General features: G+C 45.5%; 1 protein-coding gene across 3 annotated transcripts in view; it reads left to right on the top strand.

Annotated features, from left to right (window-relative positions):
* Positions 1–17,655, top strand: part of plagl2 (pleiomorphic adenoma gene-like 2) — a 172,330-nt gene that overhangs the window by 73,329 nt on the left and 81,346 nt on the right. Inside the window, exon 1 of one of the 3 annotated variants that reach the window (XM_068048355.1) lies at positions 8,089–8,116. The exons of the other annotated variants lie outside the window; for them this stretch is intronic. The gene's annotated coding sequence lies outside the window, so the exon portion shown is untranslated. Of the gene's footprint in view, positions 1–8,088; positions 8,117–17,655 lie in introns of those variants that run through there. 3 annotated transcript variants of the gene reach the window in all.

The raw sequence follows: 17,655 nt of genomic DNA, 5'->3' as shown, positions 1-17,655 counted from the left end.
TGAAGCAGGTGGACTGTGGTGGGACAGAACCTTATTGACCGGGGGCTTCCCGGTTTGAGGCGGGCGGTAGCTGTCCAGTGAGGTGCGATGACCCCTCCCACCGACAAAGGCAACCCGTGGCGCCCAATCTCTATGCCAATTGAGCTGGACTTATAACCTGTAACTGCTGCCTTCCGTGTTGTTTCAGTCGCTGTGAGGCAACTATGGAGTGACCTCTCCATGGCGCATGCCTAGGCGAATGTATGGAGGTTGAGAGTTGCCCAATCATCAAAACCCCCCTCTCGGCCTTTCTGGTGGGGTCCAAAGGAGTGCAGAGCACGACGTTTGGCACTGGTATGGCTGCAGGAACTGCCGGAAACATGCCAAAGGTGACACATGACCGCCTACAGGGTTCCGCTCCGGATGTTCTTGCCTTGGTCTCTCCCGAGATGCCCACAAGGCAGTAGGGTTGTTAGGGCCCCTACACAGGTGTAGGATGATGCCAGGGGGAGCTGGGAAGGGGGCTGTCAGGGGGTAGGAGGGGTGTGCAGGGGAAGGGGGTGCAGGGGGAAGATGGTGCGAGGGGGGGCGCTGGGAAGGGGTTGTGAGGGCGGTGCGGGGGGGTGAGCTGAGAGCGTGAAGCTGGGAAGGGGGGGGAAAGGGGGTGCAGGCTCAAGATGGCTCCTGGGCTGTAAGCTCCCGAGGAAGCTCCCTTGCTGTTCAACTCTATCCATGGCCATCTGCTCCCATTCTTTGTGTTTTCTCCCCCAATCTACCCTCTTAAACGGTTTAAACTCCCCTGGCTCTTTAATCAGTTCATTTTAGCCCTAACTACAAGCTAACAGCTAGTTTATGTTACCTGGGCCCACTGCCCTCCCCCAGCCATACCTGCTCTTTGTTTTCTCAATGAAATTGATCGCAGTCCGGACGAAACTGAAAAGTACAGCTGGTGATACTTTGATCTCCGATCCTGCTGTCTTCACTGTCCAGAGTGTCCGCGGCCACGGCGTGCGGTAAGTCCGTTGAAGAGAAGGAGGAGCAGCGGGACCCTAGGGAAGCCTTGCGAAAAGATGCCCCAAACACCCAAAAAGCCACGAACGGCTCCTCGGCCGCAACTTCAAAGCGCCCGCAGGAGATGGCTCGGAGAGCATCTGCAGCGCGCTGTCGGCATTGCTGGTACCGGTGCCCGAGGATGTCGCTCACCTCCCGAAGGACGCGGACGAGATTTCCAGGCGTCGATGGTGGGAACTGAGGAAATGGCTTTCCAATTATAAGGCAAAGAAACCAGCACAAACAGGTTTTCTTAGGTTTAAAGAAGAAAAGTTGAAAGTTATTAAACTTAAACTCTAATTGGTTAATGCCTATGGATACATGACACGCCCACGCTAGCATGCATAAGCCATACACACATGCAAATAGAGACAGAAAAGAGAAGAAAAATAAAGTGGAAAAATTTGAGGCAATATCTGAAGAATTGTTACGGTTCTTCGAGCTCACGTAGAGTCCTTGTTTGTAGATAGATCTTGCTTTTCGTTGGGGCCCAGTATTCTTCTTGAACCTTGTTCTCTGTAGGAGCCTTTTCTCTCTAGGACTTCATGTGTCTTCAGTGGATTTGGAATTCTGTGAGAAAGAGATGGGAGCAGGCAGACAAGAGAGGCTGGGGTGAGCCAGCCAGGAGAGATCTTCTCCGTACAGGAGCATTCTGCTTTCTGCCCAAACTGTTTGTACAGATTCAAAAAACTCAGGTTGCCCAGCAGGTTAGTCATGTGACTAGCTGGTTTGACCATGTCCGTTTGTGTATTCAGCCATCTTAACAGTTAACCTGGAATGCGAGCTCCCCGACCTTCAATGTCTGGTGATCAAAAGTCCATTGTGGGCTGAATGTGTCAGGGAATGGTCCTTTGTCCTTTCCAAGCACTGTCTGTTGATATGCAAATGTATTTCCAGCCAAGAGTCCATTGTGGGTTGAATGTGTCAGGGAATGGCTGCTTTGTCCTTCCAAACACTCACTGTTAATGTGAAAATGTGTTTCCTGCCAAGATCTGGAAATTTTTTAAAGCAAGTCCTTTCTTCGCTTCAACAGTTTGAAATTTAATGTCCATGTGGCGAAACTAATGTGCCTCGTTCTTGACAGGTGGGGGCCTGAATGACAATAGCACGACAGGGAAAATAGCTGTGTGGTATGATGTCATGACTTGCATAATGAAATCACTACCAAAATGTACTGTTGCCAACGGAACGGAGCAATGACTGGCCCAAACAAGACTAATCCCAGTTGGGAAGGGCAACAATAAGTCTTCTGGGCTATCTTTTAACAAACAAAATCCAACAAGTTTGAGATGTGTCACAAGCAACAGCAACTGTTCAATATTCAAGTAGCTTTCTATTTCCCTCAACTGAACTAAGTAAATCTTCTCAAATTTGTTGAGAGTTTGGAGAGTCAGTGTACACTGGCTCTTCCCAATCTTCTTTCCTGATTTTGAAATCCGTTTGAAGCCTTTTGATGATCTGGCATCAAGACATCACTATTCTTTAGAGATTACCTCCTGTGGTTATTTATACTTTTGAACCCAAACTAAGAAGATCCTATTTCCACTTGGAAGATTAAAATCCCAGAACCTGTGAATCCCAAGCCAAGTGTTCGAGTGTGATCCATAGACCATTGAGCCATCAAAATCTATGTTTCCACGTGTTTATGTTAAAGCAGGTTTTCAAATGTGGAACTCTTTTAATTACATGTAGTACAGATGCTATATGTTCTTCAGTCTGATCTCCAACCCATTCACACCAGCTTTCACTCAGTACAAACAGGTAGATGTGCAGGAATCTTCCCTCTGATTGAATTATTTTTACAATCCGAAAATAAGCAGTTCTGAACATTATTGGAAACGTGGTCAAGAGAGACAATTCTAAAGAGATAAAAACAGAAAATGCTGGAAATGCTTAGCTGGCCAGGCAGCATCTGTTGAGAGAAATGGAGGTAATGTTTCAGGTCGATGACCTTTCATCAGACTTATTTCAAATTTCCAGCATCCGCAGTATTTTACTTTACTAAAGAGATGTTCTTCTGCCTGAGATTGCAGCTGCCTGATTGACTTGCAGGAAGCTTGGTTCTCTTTTTGTAGTACATCCAAAACGGCTCTGGAATTGAAACTCAGTAAAGAAATAAATATCTATTTTCAATGTTTTCCTGTCAGCAAAGGAAATTAAACAAGCTGCCACAAGCTGTTTAAAGTGAAAGCAAGACAACTACTTCTGTGGGGTATGGAACAAAAAACATCTCTTCACAAAGCTTTCGCTGAGCAGCAGAAATCATTTGCTGTGAATTTGCTAAATATTTTTAGAACTCAAACCATTTGGAGGCAAAAAGCAGAAATTGTATTACAGCAGGCTGCCGAAGTAGGAACCTGCTGTTCATTTAATGAGGTCAGTATCGCTGTCACTTACTTGAACTAGAGTAATTGCAGTACAATTTTAACCAATACATCAATATTTCCTTAAAGGTGTGTTATTTAATATAATCTGTATGGAGAATGTGGAAATCTGTCTCCCAGTTGTGTTATTCCCACAACCAACATGACCAGAGCCTGATCACTTACAGTTCATTTACAGTTTGTGGGTCCTTGTTTACAAATTGGCTATTGCATTTGTCCAGGTAACAACTACGACTGCACTTCAAAAGTCATTCATTGGTTGTGATGCACTTCATACACATGTAATGATGAGTCACAATATAAATTTAAGCTCTTCTTTAAGCTATCACTTAATTGCAGTTTTGAGAGTGCTGCATTGCCAGATGAGACATTAAGCAGAGAACTTATCTTCTGGATGTTTAGTTCCCATGGGACTATCAAAGAAGAGTAGAGAGTTTTCTTGGCATCCTGGTCAACATTACTCCCTTCACCAGCACTACCAAAACAGATTAGCTGGTTGTTCTTCATATTGTTGTCTGTGGGATCTTGCTGTGCATAAATCTGCCACATTTGCTCACAATAGCAATTGCTCTTCAAAAATAATCTGTAAGACATGCATTAAGTTGTCTTTCTCAGATGTGTAGGTGCTATGCAAATGCAAGTGTTTCTTAAATCTATGTGGCATGTTTGTAAATACTTTTTATTTTCTACTTAAATATGTATTATAACATGCAGATAAAGTGTGCTTCAAGCACATATAGCAGTTGCTTAAAGTTATGAATCATTAATTGAGATTTCTGATTCGTTATAGAAGAGTTTTTTTTTAACAGCTAGAGAATTTTAATTTGTCTGTTTTCTTGTTAGTAGTAATAATCTGTACAACAGATGCCCCTCTACATTGCTTTCATTGATCTCACCAAAGCCTTTGACCTCGTCAGCAGACGTGGTCCCTTCAGAGTACTAGAAAAGATTGGATGCCCACCAAAGCTACTAAGTATCATCACCTCATTCCATGACCATATGAAAGGCACAATTCAATATGGTGGCTCCTCATCAGACCCCTTTCCTATCCTGAGTGGCGTGAAACAGGGCTGTGTTCTCGCACCCACACTTTTTGGGATTTTCTCCCTGCTGCTTTCACATGCGTTCAAGTCCTCGGAAGAAGGAATTTTCCTCCACACAAGATCAGGGGGCAGGTTGTTCAACCTTGCCCGTCTAAGAGCGAAGTCCAAAGTACGGAAAGTCCTCATCAGGGAACTCCTCTTTGCTGACGATGCTGCTTTAACATCTCACACTGAAGAGTGCCTGCAGAGTCTCATCGACAGGTTTGCGGCTGCCTGCACTGAATTTGGCCTAACCATCAGCCTCAAGAAAACGAACATCATGGGGCAGGACATCAGAAATGCTCCATCCATCAATATTGGCGACCACGCTCTGGAAGTGGTTCAAGAGTTCACCTACCTAGGCTCAACTATCACCAGTAACCTGTCTCTCGATGCAGAAATCAACAAGCACATGGGAAAGGCTTCCACTGCTATGTCCAGACTGGCCAAGAGGGTGTGGGAAAATGGCGCACTGACACGGAATACAAAAGTCCGAGTGTATCAATCCTTTGTCCTCAGTACCTTGCTCTATGGCAGTGAGGCCTGGGCAACGTCTGTCAGCCAAGAGCGTCATCTCAATTCATTCCATCTTCGCTGCCTCCGGAGAATACTTGGCATCAGGTGGCAGGACCGTATCTCCAACACAGAAGTCCTCGAGGCGGCCAACATCCCCAGCTTATACACACTACTGAGTCAGCGGCGCTTGAGATGGCTTGGCCATGTGAGCCGCATGGAAGATGGCAGGATCCCCAAATACACATTGTACAGCGAGCTCGCCACTGGTATCAGACCCATCGGCCGTCCATGTCTCCGCTTTAAAGACGTCTGCAAACACGACATGAAATCCTGTGACATTGATCACAAGTCGTGGGAGTCAGTTGCCAGCGTTCGCCAGAGCTGGCGGACAGCTGTTAAGGAGGGGCTGAAGTGTGGCGAGTCAAAGAGACTTAGCAGTTGGCAGGAAAAAAGACAGAGGCGCAAGGGAAGAGCCAACTGTGTAACAGCCCCGACAATCAAATTTTTCTGCAGCACCTGTGGAAGAGCCTGTCACTAGAATTGGCCTTTATAGCCACTCCAGGCGCTACTCCGCACACCACTGATCACCTCCAGGCGCTTACCCATTGTCTCTCGAGATAAGGAGGCCAAAGAAGAGTTCTAATCTGTACTAATACTCACATGTCCGGCCTCAGTATATCAATGAATACTCGCTGTACTTCATAATTCATTTTTTTTTATTCTGTCATGGAGATGTGGGTGTTACTGGCAAGGCCAGCATTTGTTGCCCATTCCTAATTGCCCTTGACAGCCTTGCTGGGCCATTTCAGAGGGCATGTAAGAGTCAACCACATTGCTGTGAGTCTGGAGTCATATGTAGGCCAGACCAGGTAAGGACTACAGATTTCCTTCCCTAAAGGACATTAGTGAACCAGATGGGTTTTTACAACAATCAATGATAGTCTCAGTAATGGTCCCATGAAACTAGCTTTCAATTCCAGATTTTTAATTAATTGAATTGAAATTTCACCAGCTGTCATGGTGGGATTTAAACCCATGTCCCCAAGGCATTACCCTGGGCTTCTATTACTAGTCCAGTGATATTACCACCATGTCACCATCTCCCCCATGAAACACTTGGGATGTTTCTGAAAGCACTGATAATGTGCTCTATAATGTCTGTTCATTGGAGAAGTTCGGTCAAAAAAGCCCAAAGGAGTCTTGAAGCTGGTTGGTTGGCATCCTTCCATCTACGAAAGATGATGACACGTAGCAAACAATCCATTTAGGTGGGGTGTCTTCTCTTGGTGCACCTTTGCTGATGGCTGTGAAGGCCAATCCTTGAGAGGCAGGTTCTGCCACAAGTGCTGCATGTGAAGCTGCCAAGTGACGCTGTGAGTTGTTTTTTGAGTTGGTGACTGTTGCCCAGTTGCTTTAGCCAATGGTTGTCATGGTAGTGCACGCCAGACCACAGGATGTGTTGCTATTTCCCTTTTTCAACAGCTACTGACCCCCAGGTGTGATAGTCAACATTTAAGGTCTTTGTGTCATGCTTGCAAGCATCCTTGAAGCGGAGCTTTGGGCGCCTCACTGGTCATCTGGCCCCGGCTACCTCACCATACAGAAAGCCGTTAGGTATGCAACCGTTTTCCATCCTGCGGACGTGTCCGATCCACTGAAGCCAGCTCTGTTTGATTAGTGCCAATATGCTTGGGAGCTATGCCTTTGAGAGCACTGCTGCATTTGTGATGTTGACCTGCCAGGATAAACCCATAATGCGCTGCAGACAGCGAAGTTGGAAATGATTGAGCTCTCTTTTCCTAGTAGCTGTAAGTCACCCATGTTTCACAGCCATCCAGCAAGGTGCTGAGAACACACGCCTTATAAACCATCAGCTTGGTCCCAAGGGTCAGCTTGGTGTTATCCCATGTGCGTTTTGTGAGTTGGCTAAAGGTGGAAGTTGCTTTCCTTATGTGTGTATCGAGCTCTGCATCAGGGACAGATTGTCTATCACGCTGGATCTAAGGTAGCAGAATTTGCTGACCACTTCCAGTGCCATGTTATTTAGTGTAATCAGGGCGGAGATGCAACACCTTGTCCCATGTCGATGGTTTTCTTGATGCTCATTGTCAAGAGAACAAGTTACAGGCATGAGACAGTCCGAGTCTTTGTAGCTGAGTTTCCATGTGAGCAACTAGCACAGCATCATCAGCGTCGAGGAGTTCCCTGATCAGGACGTGTTGTGTTTTTGTCTTCACTTTCAGCCTTGATAGATTGTGGAGCTTGCTGTCTGACCTAGTGTGCAAGTGGACTCCTGTCAGACCTGCAGGGAAGGCAAAGGTCAGGAATATGGAGAAATAGATGTCAAACAGAGTAGGGGATAGGACACAACCCTGTTTCACTCCATTCTGCACTCCAAAACTGTCATTATCAACTGATTTAAAATGATCAACTGAGAGACATGCATTACAACAAGGAAGTGTGAGCAATTTATTTTTTGTTGTAGTTCAGCTCTTCCTTTCTCCTTTCCAGCATGTCTTCCTGTCACATACTATCCCTGGCAGAGGGTGGTTGGCAGTTTGCTAGTCTGTTATTACCAACCAAGAGCCCAGTTTGCATCTTCCCATTGTGGCATAGTGAATTCCAAGGGCAGAATGCAGTTGTATACACTACCACTCGATAGCGCAACAAGGCGACAGCATAATGGAGTTGTTGTGACATCCTGCAATTTTGCGCATATGGCACATTGTTTTAGGACAAATAAATAAGAAACACTAGTTTACACTTGTAGAAGTAGTGTGATGCTAATCAAAAGGCATGAGTTATTTACAATTAAACCAGTCTGCAAAGTGTTATACCAAATTGGCAAGATGCCAGGATGAGATTGTGCAATAATTTAATTTCTGTTGGCATAAGCAAAGCCAGGTAGGGACAGGCCCTGCACTGTGCCATGAAGTTTAAATTTACTTCAAGAATTTGCATTCTAAATTTCTGTTTGTGATTGTTAGTCAACACTATTCAAAGGTTAATAATCTTGTTCGACTCGATTATATCTCCTAAAACAGCAGCTCAGGAATGGTTGAATGCATTGTTCAAGAGAGATACTGCAGCTGCAAGCAGTTTGTGGTCAGTAACATATTCTGCAAAAACAGTTTATTTTGTGAATCTAAATTTTCAAACATGTTTATTTCCTGTGGTGCTGCTTCATTTCGTATGAACTTTATTTAGGAATCGGTTTTTAAAAAATGAAACTGATTGTTTATGGTATTGATAGTCCATTAGTTGTTTAACTGCATGATTTATTATACACCATGTCGTATAACCAAGACGTTTATATAGATGTCCTAAGATGTCATGGGGTTTGGGGGGGTGGTGGGGGGAGGTTAATCGAGGACATCTAATGATATGTCATAGGTAGCCATGGAGCTTGCTCAATTATCTTGGAGTCACCAAGAAATTTCCTCGAATTGGCCGCAGTTTCTTTTCCTCTTGTTTGCCTTCTCAAGGGCTGTGATTCACGAGGGTGATGCATAAAGTTACACTATCTAATTGTTAAGATGAGTACTGAGAGGACTATTGGTTTGGTCTTGTCCGTTTTTATGTTTATGTATGATTCGAAGTCCTTCCTCCAAATATCTTAGAAAAAGCTAAAACTTGATTTTGTCAGTGATCATTCTATAACATTCAAGCCTGTGCAAGACAGACATTCCAAATCTTGTGTCTTCCCAGAATGACGAAGTATAACTCTGAGTAAGGCCTGATAAGTAGAGAAAGTTAAAATTTATCGATCAGTGATTCTAACATTATACATATTAAAAACTTTTTTTGTGAAATTACGGAGATTCTAACCAAACACAAACTCTGAGAGTGAAGAAGGTCTTCTCAGTTTGGGAAGTTGGGCAAAACTCGACTTTACATGAGGAGCATACAGTCTACTTGATGTATGGAAGCAAGTCATGATTGTGCTAACTTAAAGGAAATGGAAATAAGTGTAGTTATATTGATCACCGCCTCTGTATGATCCACTTCTTGGTTAAATATGTATCGAGAATGTACTTTAGCTACAGATTGTCCATAGAAACCGGATTCCATGTGCTGAAGGTACAAAGGCAGCAAGAACTTGCTCCACATATGGGAGAGTCCTGTAATATCTCTGTTGTGGCAAGATGTTTGAGATCCTTGGCAGTATTACAATAATGGAGATGCAAGCCTAACCAGAATTATGCATATTACATGAAACAATATACCTTCAGCTTTCCAAGAACATGGCAAGAATGCTCATCTCTGCTGTTAAAACAGCAGACTATTCAAAATAAGGAGCCCGCCACTGATCTCAGCAGTGAGCTCAAACAATGATGGCCTGCCACCAAAGAGTCACTGCAATCTCCTGCATGGCGGCTCATTTAAATAGTTGGGGCGGCCTGCCCACCCCCCAATCATGTGGAGGGGGTGGGCTGTCCGCCCCCAGCAATGGCGTCAGCTGTCTGTGCGCAGGCACTGACGCCATTTTTAAAGGGCAGCCTGTCTTGCCAGCCGATTAAAATTTTTAAAGCTACACCCCCCCCCACCCCCCCAAAGTTCTCCAATAAATTTCTAACGCACCTTTCTCACCCCCAGTAACAATTACATTAACTATTTTACCTTTCTCTCCCCAAAACATTTAACTTTTAAATCTGACCTTTCTCCCCCCACCTCCCCAGACGACACAAAGTTTAAAGTTCACTCCTTCCCACCATCCCTTACACTCATTACGTTTATTTGACCCCGTTTTCCTCGTGGGTACTGAGAATCTTATCCCCTCCCCCTTCCCACTAGTGTCACGCTGGCTTCCCTGCGATGGGGAATTGAAGGTGCAGGAGTGGTGGCTGCTGCACTGAGGATTGTGGCGGGTCCGGAAGATGGAAGGTAAGTTAAATGTATTCATTATACTGATATAAATAATGAAATTCAGGTCCTGTCATCCAGCGGCGGGCGGGGGTGGGGAGCTGCCATGGAGCCTCGCCACTGCCGGGAGGATTGTCTGGGCCCTCCTGGTGGCTGCCGGACCCATATTCCGGTGTCCCCCATCCCGCCATGGAGCCCACACGTGTGCTTGGTCAAATCCAGCCCATAGATTTATAATTCAGATCACTACTTAACTAAAACAATGGAGGAAACAGATAGGATAGCGATTCAAGGCAAAGAGTGTGATCAAGATTCAAATTAGATGAAGAATACAAATGATATGAAAGACAGGTGATTAAAAAAAGTAGAATGCACACCTTTCTAAGCCAATGTGTTGTGTTGCATTTTTTTTTATTCATTGGAATGTGGACAGTGTTGGCAAGGCTGGCATTTATTGCCCATCCCTCTACAACTGAATGGCATGATACCATTTCAGAGGGCAGTTGAGTGTTAACCAATTTGCTGTGGGTCTGGAGTCACATGGGTGAGACTGGGTAAGGCTGGCATACTACCTTCCATTAATGAACCAAATGGTTTTTGAGGACAATTCAGTTGTTTTATGTTACCATTACTGATGCTCACTTTTATATTTCAGATTTATTTAATTGAATTTAAGTTTCCCAGCTGCCATGGTAGGATTTGAACTCTTGTCCAGATTGTTGGCCCTGGCCTTTGGATTACAAGTCATTAATATAACCACTATGCTACCATATCCCAAGAATATACTTGTAGACTTGACAGCATTGGTGTCGGAATTGTGATCACTGAATCCCTAACTATCGACATCCTGGGGTTACCATCGACCAGAAACTGAACCGGAGTAGCCATATAAATACCATGGTTACAAGAGCAGGTCGGAGGCTAGGCATCCTGCAGTGAGAAATTCACCCCCTGAATCCCCAAAGCCTGTCCACCATCTACAAGGCACAAGTCAGGAGTGTGATGGAATACTCTCCACTTGCCTGGATGGGTGCAGCTCCAACTACACTGAAGAAACTCAACACCATCCAAGACAAAGCAGCCGCTTGATTGGCACCCCATCCACAAACATTTACTCCCTCCGATGAGTTCTGATGAAAGGTCATCAACCTGAAACGTCAACTCTGTTTCTCTCTCCGCAGATGCTGCCAGACCTGCTGAGTATTTCCAGCACTTTGTTTTTATTTTAGTTTAAAATAGTTTCCTTTCTGGCCCAGAGGGTTTGATTGGCATTGCATTAACTTGGGGCGTGTCACTACATCCCCTGAACTTCCTCAAGGATTTGTGTATTCATAAACTTGTGCTTTCAATAACAGACAGTTATTTGTCCAGGAAGATTTGGCCGAATGTGTTTACTCTAACTACAGAACTGACAAGTGCCATTTTTAAAATATTGTCTCAGTCCTTTTTGAATCAAATATGCAGGAACAAAGATGGAAGGGCTGGTATATCAAGTGATCTCATACTAGAGAGAGGCATGGATAAATCAAAAACTGACTCAGTAATTAGATCAATTGCTTGTTTATGCTGTTCCATTACCAGATTCACAATCTAGGCAGTTCAAACAGGATATGTTTGTGCCATGTTTGTAACAATCATACAGTGAAACTTTCTTCTTATTTGCTACCTAACAGAATTAAGCGTGTAGTGCTAGATTACATTCCTAAAGTACTCCTTAGTTAGAGAAAAATGACAGTATTATACAGGATGGAGGACCCAAAAAATGGATACCACGCAGGAGGAAGTGTTTTGTTATGGTATTGTTGCATCTTCCCCAAAGAAATATTGTATTCAAGGTGAAGGATTTGGCATTAAAATTATGAACTAAGTAAGCCAGTTCTTACTCTAAATTCCCCACACCCATGAGTGAGTTTTAAAAAAAAACCCTCATACCCTTCGATTGTACTATCAGCTTCAGTAGCACTTTGGTCTTAAGTCAGTAGGTTGTGGGATAGAATCATACAATGTTTACAGCACAGAAGGAGTCCATTTGGCCCATCATGTCTGTGCTGGTTATTTGCAAGAGCAACTTAGCTAGTCCCACTTCCCCACTTTTTCCCTCGTAGCCCTGCAAATTTTTTCTCGTCCGTTAAGCACCACTCCATGATCTTAGTGCATAATCTTGGATAAAAACTACTGTGAAGTACTGAGAGAGTGCTGTGTTGTCAGAAGTGCCATCTTAAAATGGAGTAATTAAACTGAGCCCCATCTGTCTCTTAAAGTGGGCATGAAAGATTCCTTAGGGCAGGGTGTCATGCTTAATGTCTCTTTCTCTCGGACCAATACCATCAAAAATAGATGAAGTGGCAGTTTACCTTTCCGGCATTTGTAGGGGAATTATGCAAAATGGCTGTCACGTTCAACCGATGTAACAATAGTAACTGCACTTCCATTGGCTGTGAAACATTTGGAGACATTCCAAAGACACACTGAGGTGCTATTTCAATGCAAGTTGCTCTAACTGACAAAAGTACATTCACTCTCCAGAATTAGAATATTAAACAAAAGAAAAGGTGCTATTGCATAATTCAAATTAAGAACCTTCATGTGCAGGTAAAACTTCCACCTGCAGCATTTTTCTTGTGCCTTTTCAAAGTACAGGAAAAATTCTTGCGTTATAAGCACATTCTGTGTTATTCCATCTCAATGTATCTAAGCTTCTTGGAAGCTTTTTAATGTTAAACAAGTTTATCTGTTTTCATTAACAAGGTTCAACATATTTTTTAACCTTATGCTAAATTCATGTTTTCTGTGCTGGAAGACCTCTCAATATGATGATCAGTACAAGGTCAAGATTTGATCTTCAAAATTAAACAAAAATTGCAACACAGAAACAGTATGTTTGGTCCAACCAGCCCATGTTGGTGTTTAACCTCCACGCAAGCAGTTGCCCAAGTCTCATGTGCTCCTACTGTTCCCACATCCCTTTATTTCTCTTTCCTTCGTCTACATATTTAGCCTATTAAATTTTAGTGCAGTCTCAGAATCAAAGAAAATGGCACTTCAGGGTCCTCTAAATCCTGGTCGTCAGCAAGACAGGCTGAAACACCTTGGCCACAAAATTCATCTTCATAGCTGTGCTAATGCTGGCGTTACAGAAGCCTTAAGCTGCTGAACCGCTTCCAGCCACTTCTGGTGCAGCCCGCTGTGCTTGTCAGGGCTCTAGGGCGGACATGTCGCACGAGTGCCAGAAACGTGCAGAGTGGGCAGAGCATGACATCACTTGGCGTCGAATGCTAACTTGGCCTTCAAATGCCATTTTAGGTCACGCAGGTCTTGTGAACGCCCTGTATTAAGTATTCTCAACTGGTCATTTTTTCAGCTACATGAGGGATCCCTCTGGCACTATTGAAACACATCAGCATAGGACATTTAGGTGAGGTACTTTTGACATTCTTTTCGTGCCACAGAGTGAGTGGAAGTACTGTATCCAGTGCTGTTAGAGTTCTGAAAAGTTGTTGGAGTCAGAAGGAAGTGTTAGTGGATTTTTCCAAGGCTTGTTAGAAGGCCTGTCAGCAGAACACCTGCTATCACTCATGGGGGTTATAGTTGCAGTCCCTCTTGGCTGTGGCACAAAAGGTACATGGAACAGAGGCATAAGAGGAGATGCTGAGGGAGGAGGAGGGCTCTCAATACAAGACCACATCCACCTGTGGTCTTCAGGGGACATTTCTACCTCTACCTCAGCCAGGAGCATTGGACATTTCACCATGGAAGTGGTCACTGACCTGTGCCACCTTCTTCAGCTGGACCAGCAGTTGCACAGGGCGAGGACAGCGGTGCCAGTGGCGTTGAAGATCACAGTGGTCCTTAGTTTCTACACAAGTGGATCTGTCCAGGTGGGAGCCGACAATATTTCCAACTCTTCACAGTTTTTCATATATCATTGCACCAAGGTCCTGTACTCCAAGAGAGGGGACTTCACAATCTTCCCTCTAACCAGAGAAAAGCAGGAGGAGCAGGCATATGTCTTTGCCAGAGTAGCGGGATTCCCAATGGTGCAGTGGCACGTAGCTCCGCGGGCACCATGTATTAATGGGGAGGTGTCCCAAAACCACTCCCTTAATCTGCAGTTGGTGTGTGACAATGCACGCCACATTCGTGTCGTTGAAGGCCCGCTCTCCAGGCAGCAGCCACAACTGTTCATCCTGCACCAGTCAGCCATTTCTACTATATTTGAGTCAGCACAATGAACCAGAGGCTGGCTGTTTGGTGATGAGGGATACCCACTCGTCATGTAGCTCATGACTCCCCTCCACCACATGACCATGTGCATATGATGAGAGTCAAGCTACCACCAGGAGCCTTGTGGACTAAACCTTTGGCATTCTGAAACGGTTTAACTGTCTGGACTGCTTGAGGGAGCCCTCCAATAGCGCTGGAGCATGTCTCCAAACTGGTGGTGGTCTGCCACATTGTGCACAACCCTGCTCTCATGAAGGTGCAGTCCTTTGGTGAGCACCTCGGATGGAGGCAGAGGAAGGGATGAGGCATCTGGGACACCTGTACTCCAGACGGGTTTTTCATGAACAGCTTCTCAGATTTCAGTTCCTCTAAAATCTCAACCCCACGTCACCGCTGCTCCATAATTACCCAGCTTTCCATCTCTCTGCTATGGACCATCGCTGGTATCTGAAGGCATGATGGCAGCAGTCTCAGCTTGACTGGCAGCAAGTTGACCTTGCATAGCAAAAAGCATCAATCTCATGACCTCAGTCTGAACTTCCACTGCAGCATTGAGACATTGGGGTGGCTTCTGTCTTGTACTGCAGTGGAAGCCAAGACATCAGCCATCAGACGCTGCTGGGTCTGCTTGTGCTGTCGTTGAGTTGGCCACCACTTCCACTGGAAATGATAGGCTGAAGGTGTGTGTGAAGCCTGTGCCAAGTTGGAGTCAGGCTGCTCCATGATCCTTGACAGTGTCATCAGGCTGTCTGGCAGGCCTGTCAAAGCAGCAAATATCTCTATGTGCATGCCCATCAGAGTTTGCCGATCAAAGTTTTTTCTTATTCATGGATTTTTATTCATCCACAACCAATGGATCAGATTTAAGCTCTGCAGTCCTGCCACATCCAGTCGTGAATGTTCGAGGACAATTAAACAACTGACAGCAGGAGGTGGTTCCACAAATATCCCCATCCTGAATGATGGGAGAGACCAGCACATCAGTGCAAAAGACCAGGCTGAAGCATTTGCATCCATCTTCAGCCAGAACTGTCAAGTTGATGATTCATTTCGGCCTCATCCTGAAATCCCCAGCATCACACATACCAATCTTTAGCCGATCAGATACACTCCACGTGATATCATGAAATGGCTGAAGACACTGGATACTGCAAAGGCTATGGGTCCTGACAACATTGCGGCAATAGTACTGAAGAGCTCTGCTCCAGCACTAGCCACACCCCTAGCCAAGCTGTTCCAGTACAGCTATAACACTGGCATCTACCCGGCAATGTGGAAAATTGCCCAGGTATGTTCTGTACACAAAAGCAGGACAAATCTGATCCGGCCAATTACCAACCCATCAGTCTACTCTCGATTGTCAGTAAAGTGATGGAAGGGGTCATCGACAGTGCTATCAAGCAGTACTTGCTCAGAAATAACCTGCTTACTGACGCTCAGTTTGCGTTCTGTCAGGGCCACTCAGCTCCTGACCTTATTACAGCCTTGGTCCAAACATGGACAAAAGAGCTGAACTCCAGAGATGAGGTGAGAGTGACTACCCTTGAAATCAAGGCAGCATTTGACCAAGTATGGCACCAAGGAGCCCTAGCAAAACTGGAGTCAATGGGAATCAGGGGGAAAAGTCTCAGCTGGTCGGAGTCACACCTAGCAGAAAGAAAGATGGGTTGTGGTTGTTGGGGGTCAATCATCTCCATTCCAGTACATCACTGCAGGAGTTCCTCTGGGTAGTGTCCTAGGCCCAACCATCTTCAGCTGCTTCATCAATTACCTTCCCTCCATCATAAGGTCAGACGTGGGGATGTTCGCTGATGACTGCACAATGCTCAGCACCATTCGCAACTCCTCAGACACTGAAGCAGCCCATGTCCAGATGCAGCAAGACCTGGACAATATCCAGGCTTGGGCTGATAAGTGGCAAATAACATTGACGCCACACAAGTGCCAGGCAATGACCATCTCCAACAAGAGAGAATCTAACCATCTCCCCATGACATTCAATGGCATTACCATCGCTGAATCCCCCACTATCAATATCCTGGGGGTCACCATTGACCAGAAACTGAACTGGACCAGCCACATAAATGCTGTGGCCAGAAGAGCAGTTCAGAGGCTGGGAGTTGTGCAGTGAGTAACTCAACTCCTGATTCCCCAATGCCTGTCCACCATCTACAAGGCACAAGTCAGGAGTTTGGTGGAATACTCTCCACTTGCCTGGATGAGTGCAGCTCCAACAACACTCAGGAAGCTCGACACCATCCAGGACAAAGCAGCCTGCTTGATTGGCACTCCATCCACCACCTTCAACATTCACTCCCTCCACCATCTACGCACAATGGCAGCAGTGTGTACCATCTACAAGATGCACTGCAGTAACTCACCAAGACTCCTCAGACAGTATCTTCCAAAACCACGACCTCTACCACCTAGAAGGACAAAGACAGCAGATGCATGGGAACACACCACCTGCAAGTTCCTCTCCAAGCCACACACCATCCTAACTTGGAAATGTATTGCTGTTGCTTCACTGTCACAGGGTCAAAATCCTGGAACTCCCTTCCTAACAGCACTGTTGGTGTACCTACACCCCAAGGACTGCGGCGGTTCAATAAGGCGGCTTACCACCACCTTCTCGAGGGCAATTAGGATGGGCAATAAATGCTGGCCTAGCCAGCGACACCCACATCCCACGACTGAATAACAAAAATGTGGAAATCACTGGGAAGGCCAGCATTTATTGCCCATCCCTAATTGCCCTTGAGAAGGTGTTGAGCCGCTGCAGTCCATGTGGTGTATGTACACCCACAGTGCTGTTGGGGAGGAAGTTACAGGATTTTGACCCAGCGACAGTGAAGACGAGATATAGTTCCAAGACAGGCTGGTATGTAACTTGGAAGTGAACTTGCAAGTGGTGGTGTTCGCTTGTGTCTGCTCCCTTTGTCCTTCATGGTGGTAGAGATCATGGGTTTGGAAAGTGCTGCCAAAGGAGCCTAGGTGAGTTGCTGCAGTGCATCTTGTAGATGATGCACACTGCTGCCACTGTGTGTTGGTGGATGGGGTGCCAATCAATCATCTGAGTCCTCTGCAGCTGTACTTGTCTGCAACCTCACCCTCTGTTTGTTTGTTTATTTATTTAGAGATACAGCACTGAAACAGGCCCTTCGTCCCACTGAGTCTGTGCCGACCAACAACCACCCATTTATACTAACCCTACGGTAATCCCATATTCCCTACCACCTTCCTACTCTAGGGGCAATTTACAATGGTCAATTTACCTATCACCTGCAAGTCTTTGGCTGTGGGAGGAAACAGGAGCACCCGGCGAAAACCAACGCGATCACAGGGAAAACTTGCAAACTCCACACAGGCAGTACCCAGAATTGAACCCGAGTCCCTGGAGCTGTGAGGCTGCGGTGCTAACCACTGCGCCAACCACTGTGCCGCCCCATGAGCTGGCACATGTGCTGTCCTTTTCCCCCCTGTCCTGGCTGCAGCCCTCTTGTGCTTGGTGACTCACAACTTGTTGATCCCGCCTCTATGTTCCTCTCTCAATTCCA

This window comes from Heterodontus francisci, chromosome 16 (assembly GCF_036365525.1).
Source record: "Heterodontus francisci isolate sHetFra1 chromosome 16, sHetFra1.hap1, whole genome shotgun sequence".
Taxonomy (NCBI): domain Eukaryota; kingdom Metazoa; phylum Chordata; class Chondrichthyes; order Heterodontiformes; family Heterodontidae; genus Heterodontus; species Heterodontus francisci.
The sequence above is the reverse complement of the archived record's forward strand: the minus strand, read 5'-3'. Positions and strand labels throughout refer to the sequence as shown.